This window comes from Phyllobates terribilis, unplaced genomic scaffold, assembly GCF_046119375.1.
Source record: "Phyllobates terribilis strain yellow unplaced genomic scaffold, ASM4611937v1 Scaffold_83__1_contigs__length_6671269, whole genome shotgun sequence".
Lineage (NCBI taxonomy): Eukaryota > Metazoa > Chordata > Amphibia > Anura > Dendrobatidae > Phyllobates > Phyllobates terribilis.
In genome coordinates, this window is record NW_027362843.1 from 2,783,470 (window position 1) to 2,790,572 (window position 7,103).

Genomic DNA, 7,103 nt, shown 5'->3' on the forward strand with positions numbered 1-7,103 from the left:
TTTATGTTGTTGTATCCTTTGCTTTATTAAATTGTATCTATGTTGTTTTATCCTGTGCTTTATTAAATTGTATTTATGTGGTTTTATCCTATGCTTTATTAAATAGTATTTATGTTGTTTAATCCTATGCTTTATTAAATTGTATTTTTTGTTGTTTTATCCTATGATTTATTAAATTGTATTTATGTTGTTTTATCCTATGCTTTATTAAATTGTATTTATGTTGTTTTATCCTATGCTTTATAAATTGTATTTATGTTGTTTTATCCTATGCTCTATTAAATTGTATTTATGTTGTTTTATCCTATGCTTTATTAAATTGTATTCATGTTGTTTTATCTTATGCTTTATTAAATTGTATTTATGTTGTTTTATCCTATGCTTTATTAAATTGAATTTATGTTGTTTTATCCTATGCTTTATTATATTGTATTTAATTTGTTTTATTTTATGCTTTATTAAATTGTATTTATGTAGTTTTAGCCTATGCTTTATTAAATTGTATTTATGTTGTTTTATCCTATGCTTTATTAAATTGTATTTATGTTGTTTTATCCTATGCTTTATTAAATTGTATTTATGTTGTTTTATCCTATGCATTATTAAATTTTTATTTATGTTGTTTTATCCTATGCTTTATTAAATTTTATTTATGTTGTTTTATCCTATGCTTTATTAAATTGTATTTATGTTGTTTTATCCTATGCTTTATTAAATTGTATTTATGTTGTTTTAACCTATGCTTTATTAAATTGTATTTATGTTGTTTTATCCTATGCTTTATTAAATTGTATTTATGTTATTTTGACCTATGCTTTACTAAATTGTATTTATGTTGTTTTATCCTGTGCTTTATTAAATTGTATTTATGTTGTTTTAACCTATGCTTTATTAAATTGTATTTATGTTGTTTTATCCCATGCTTTATTAAATTGTATTTATGTTGTTTTATCCTATGCTTTATTAAATTGTATTTATGTTGTTTTATCCTAAGCTTTATTAAATTGTATTTATGTTGTTTTATCCTATGCTTTATTTAATTGTATTTATGTTGTTTTAACCTATGCTTTATTAAATTGTATTTATGTTGCTTTAACATATGCTTTATTAAATTGTATTTATGTTTTTTTGTCTTATGCTTTATTAAATTGTATTTATGTTGTTTTATCCTGTGCTTTATTAAATTGTATTTATGTTGTTTTAACCTATGCTTTATTAAATTGTATTTATGTTGTTTTATCCTATGCTTTATTAAATTGTATTTATGTTGCTTTAACCTATGCTTTATTAAATTGTATTCATGTTGTTTTATCTTATGCTTTATTAAATTGTATTTATGTTGTTTTATCCTATGCTTTATTAAATTGAATTTATGTTGTTTTATCCTATGCTTTATTATATTGTATTTAATTTGTTTTATCCTAAGCTTTATTAAATTGTATTTATGTAGTTTTAGCCTATGCTTTATTAAATTGTATTTATGTTGTTTATCCTATGCTTTATTAAATTGTATTTATGTTGTTTATCCTATGTTTCATTAAATTGTATTTATGTTGTTTTATCCTATGCTTTATTAAATTGTATTTATGTTGTTTTGTCCTATACTTTATTAAATTGTATTTATGTTGTTTTATCCTATGCTTTATTAAATTGTAATTCTGTGGTTTTATCCTATGCTTTATTAAATTGTATTTATGTTGTTTTAAACTATGCTTTATTAAATTGTTTTTATGTTGTTTTGTCCTATGCTTTATTAAATTGTATTTATGTGGTTTTATCCTATGCTTTATTAAATTGTATTTATGTTGTTTTATCCTATGCTTTATTAAATTGTATTTATGTTGTTTTAACCTATGCTTTATTAAATTGTATTTATGTTGTTTTATCCTATGCTTTATTAAATTGTATTCATGTTGTTTTATCCTATGCTTTATTAAATTGTATTTATGTTGTTTTATCCTATGCTTTATTAACTTGTATTTATGTTGTTTTAACCTATGCTTTATTGAATTGTATTTATGTTGTTTTGTCCTATGCTTTATTAAATTGTGTTTATGTTGTTTTAACCTATGCTTAATTAAATTGCATTTATGTTGTTTTATCCTATGCTTCATTAAATTGAATTTATGTTGTTTTATCCTATGCTTTATTAAATGTTATTTATGTTGTTTAACCTATGCTTTATTAAATTGTATTTATGTTGTTTTATCCTATGCTTTATTAAATTGTATTTATGTTATTTTGACCTATGCTTTACTAAATTGTATTTATGTTGTTGTATCCTTTGCTTTATTAAATTGTATCTATGTTGTTTTATCCTGTGCTTTATTAAATTGTATTTATGTGGTTTTATCCTATGCTTTATTAAATAGTATTTATGTTGTTTAATCCTATGCTTTATTATATTGTATTTTTTGTTGTTTTATCCTATGATTTATTAAATTGTATTTATGTTGTTTTATCTTATGCTTTATTAAATTGTATTTATGTTGTTTTATCCTATGCTTTATAAATTGTATTTATGTTGTTTTATCCTATGCACTATTAAATTGTATTTATGTTGTTTTATCCTATGCTTTATTAAATTGTATTCATGTTGTTTTATCTTATGCTTTATTAAATTGTATTTATGTTGTTTTATCCTATGCTTTATTAAATTGAATTTATGTTGTTTTATCCTATGCTTTATTATATTGTATTTAATTTGTTTTATCCTATGCTTTATTAAATTGTATTTATGTAGTTTTAGCCTATGCTTTATTAAATTGTATTTATGTTGTTTTATCCTATGCTTTATTAAATTGTATTTATGTTGTTTTATCCTATGCTTTATTAAATTGTATTTATGTTGTTTTATCCTATGCTTTATTAAATTTTTATTTATGTTGTTTTATCCTATGCTTTATTAAATTTTATTTATGTTGTTTTATCCTATGCTTTATTAAATTGTTTTTATGTTGTTTTATCCTATGCTTTATTAAATTGTATTTATGTTGTTTTAACCTATGCTTTATTAAATTGTATTTATGTTGTTTTATCCTATGCTTTATTAAATTGTATTTATGTTATTTTGACCTATGCTTTACTAAATTGTATTTATGTTGTTTTATCCTGTCCTTTATTAAATTGTATTTATGTTGTTTTAACCTATGCTTTATTAAATTGTATTTATGTTGTTTTATCCTATGCTTTATTAAATTGTATTTATGTGGTTTTATCCTATGCTTTATTAAATTGTATTTATGTTGTTTTATCCTAAGCTTTATTAAATTGTATTTATGTTGTTTTATCCTATGCTTTATTAAATTGTATTTATGTTGTTTTAACCTATGCTTTATTAAATTGTATTTATGTTGCTTTAACATATGCTTTATTAAATTGTATTTATGTTTTTTTGTCTTATGCTTTATTAAATTGTATTTATGTTGTTTTATCCTGTGCTTTATTAAATTGTATTTATGTTGTTTTAACCTATGCTTTATTAAATTGTATTTATGTTGTTTTATCCTATGCTTTATTAAATTGTATTTATGTTGCTTTAACCTATGCTTTATTAAATTGTATTCATGTTGTTTTATCTTATGCTTTATTAAATTGTATTTATGTTGTTTTATCCTATGCTTTATTAAATTGAATTTATGTTGTTTTATCCTATGCTTTATTATATTGTATTTAATTTGTTTTATCCTAAGCTTTATTAAATTGTATTTATATAGTTTTAGCCTATGCTTTATTAAATTGTATTTATGTTGTTTATCCTATGCTTTATTAAATTGTATTTATGTTGTTTATCCTATGTTTCATTAAATTGTATTTATGTTGTTTTATCCTATGCTTTATTAAATTGTATTTATGTTGTTTTGTCCTATACTTTATTAAATTGTATTTATGTTGTTTTATCCTATGCTTTATTAAATTGTAATTCTGTGGTTTTATCCTATGCTTTATTAAATTGTATTTATGTTATTTTAACCTATGCTTTATTAAATTTTATTTATGTTGTTTTATCCTATGCTTTATTAAATTGTATTTATGTTGTTTTATCCTATGCTTTATTAAATTGTATTTATGTTGTTTTATCCTATGCTTTATTAAATTGTATTTATGTTGTTTTATCCTATGCTTTATTAAATTGTATTTATGTTGTTTTATCCTATGCTTTATTAAATTGTATTTATGTTGTTTTATCCTATGCTTTATTAAATTGTATTTATGTTGTTTTATCCTATGCTTTATTAAATTGTATTTATGTTGTTTTATCCTATGCTTTATTAAACTGTATTTATGTTGTTTTAACCTATGCTTTATTAAATTGTATTTATGTTGTTTTATCATATGCTTTATTAACTTGTATTTATGTTGTTTTATCCTATGCTTTATTAAATTGTATTTATGTTTTTTTATCCTATGCTTTATTAAATTTTTATTTATGTTGTTTTATCCTATGCTTTATTAAATTTTATTTATGTTGTTTTATCCTATGCTTTATTAAATTGTATTTATGTTGTTTTATCCTATGCTTTATTATATTGTATTTAATTTGTTTTATCCTATGCTTTATTAAATTGTATTTATGTAGTTTTAGCCTATGCTTTATTAAATTGTATTTATGTTGTTTTATCCTATGCTTTATTAAATTGTATTTATGTTGTTTATCCTATGTTTCATTAAATTGTATTTATGTTGTTTTATCCTCTGCTTTATTAAATTGTATTTATGTTGTTTTGTCCTATGCTTTATTAAATTGTATTTATGTTGTTTTATCCTATGCTTTATTAAATTGTATTTCTGTGGTTTTATCCTATGCTTTATTAAATTGTATTTATGTTGTTTTAACCTATGCTTTATAAAATTTTATTTATGTTGTTTTATCCTATGCTTTATTAAATTGTATTTATGTTGTTTTATCCTATGCTTTATTAAATTGTATTTATGTTGTTTTATCCTATGCTTTATTACATTTTAATTTATGTTGTTTTATCCTATGCTTTATTAAATTTTATTTATGTTGTTTTATCCTATGCTTTATTAAATTGTATTTATGTTGTTTTATCCTATGCTTTATTAAATTGTATTTATGTTGTTTTATGCTATGCTTTATTAAATTTTATTTATGTTGTTTTATCCTATGCTTTATTAAATTGTATTTATGTTGTTTTATCCTATGCTTTATTAAATTTTTATTTATGATGTTTTATCCTATGCTTTATTAAATTTTATTTATGTTGTTTTATCCTATGCTTTATTAAATTGTATTTATGTTGTTTTATCCTATGCTTTATTAAATTGTATTTATGTTGTTTTATGCTATGCTTTATTAAATTTTATTTATGTTGTTTTATCCTATGCTTTATTAAATTGTATTTATGTTGTTTTATCCTATGCTTTATTAAATTTTTATTTATGTTGTTTTATCCTATGCTTTATTAAATTGTATTTATGTTGTTTTATCCTAAGCTTTATTAAATTGTATTTATGTTGTTTTATCCTATGCTTTATTAAATTGTATTTATGTTGTTTTAACCTATGCTTTATTAAATTGTATTTATGTTGCTTTAACATATGCTTTATTAAATTGTATGTATGTTTTTTTGTCTTATGCTTTATTAAATTGTATTTATGTTGTTTTATCCTGTGCTTTATTAAATTGTATTTATGTTGTTTTAACCTATGCTTTATTAAATTGTATTTATGTTGTTTTATCCTATGCTTTATTAAATTGTATTTATGTTGCTTTAACCTATGCTTTATTAAATTGTATTCATGTTGTTTTATCTTATGCTTTATTAAATTGTATTTATGTTGTTTTATCCTATGCTTTATTAAATTGAATTTATGTTGTTTTATCCTATCCTTTATTATATTGTATTTAATTTGTTTTATCCTAAGCTTTATTAAATTGTATTTATGTAGTTTTAGCCTATGCTTTATTAAATTGTATTTATGTTGTTTTATCCTATGCTTTATTAAATTGTATTTATGTTGTTTATCCTATGTTTCATTAAATTGTATTTATGTTGTTTTATCCTCTGCTTTATTAAATTGTATTTATGTTGTTTTGTCCTATGCTTTATTAAATTGTATTTATGTTGTTTTATCCTATGCTTTATTAAATTGTATTTCTGTGGTTTTATCCTATGCTTTATTAAATTGTATTTATGTTGTTTTAACCTATGCTTTATTAAATTTTATTTATGTTGTTTTATCCTATGCTTTATTAAATTGTATTTATGTTGTTTTATCCTATGCTTTATTAAATTGTATTTATGTTGTTTTATCCTATGCTTTATTAAATTTTTATTTATGTTGTTTTATCCTATGCTTTATTAAATTTTATTTATGTTGTTTTATCCTATGCTTTATTAAATTGTATTTATGTTGTTTTATCCTATGCTTTATTAAATTGTATTTATGTTGTTTTATGCTATGCTTTATTAAATTTTATTTATGTTGTTTTATCCTATGCTTTATTAAATTGTATTTATGTTGTTTTATCCTATGCTTTATTAAATTTTTATTTATGTTGTTTTATCCTATGCTTTATTAAATTTTATTTATGTTGTTTTATCCTATGCTTTATTAAATTGTATTTATGTTGTTTTATCCTATGCTTTATTAAATTGTATTTACGTTGTTTTAACCTATGCTTTATTAAATTGTATTTATGTTGTTTTTTCCTATGCTTTATTAAATTGTATTTATGTTATTTTGACCTATGCTTTACTAAATTGTATTTATGTTGTTTTATCCTGTGCTTTATTAAATTGTATTTATGTTGTTTTATCCTATGCTTTATTAAATTGTATTTATGTTGTTTTATCCTATGCTTTATTAAATTGTATTTATGTTGTTTTATCCTAAGCTTTATTAAATTGTATTTATGTTGTTTTATCCTATGCTTTATTAAATTGTATTTATGTTGTTTTAACCTATGCTTTATTAAATTGTATTTATGTTGTTTTATCCTATGCTTTATTAAATTGTATTTATGTTGTTTTATCCTATGCTTTATTAAATTTTTATTTATGTTGTTTTATCCTATGCTTTATTAAATTTTATTTATGTTGTTTTATCCTATGCTTTATTAAATTGTATTTATGTTG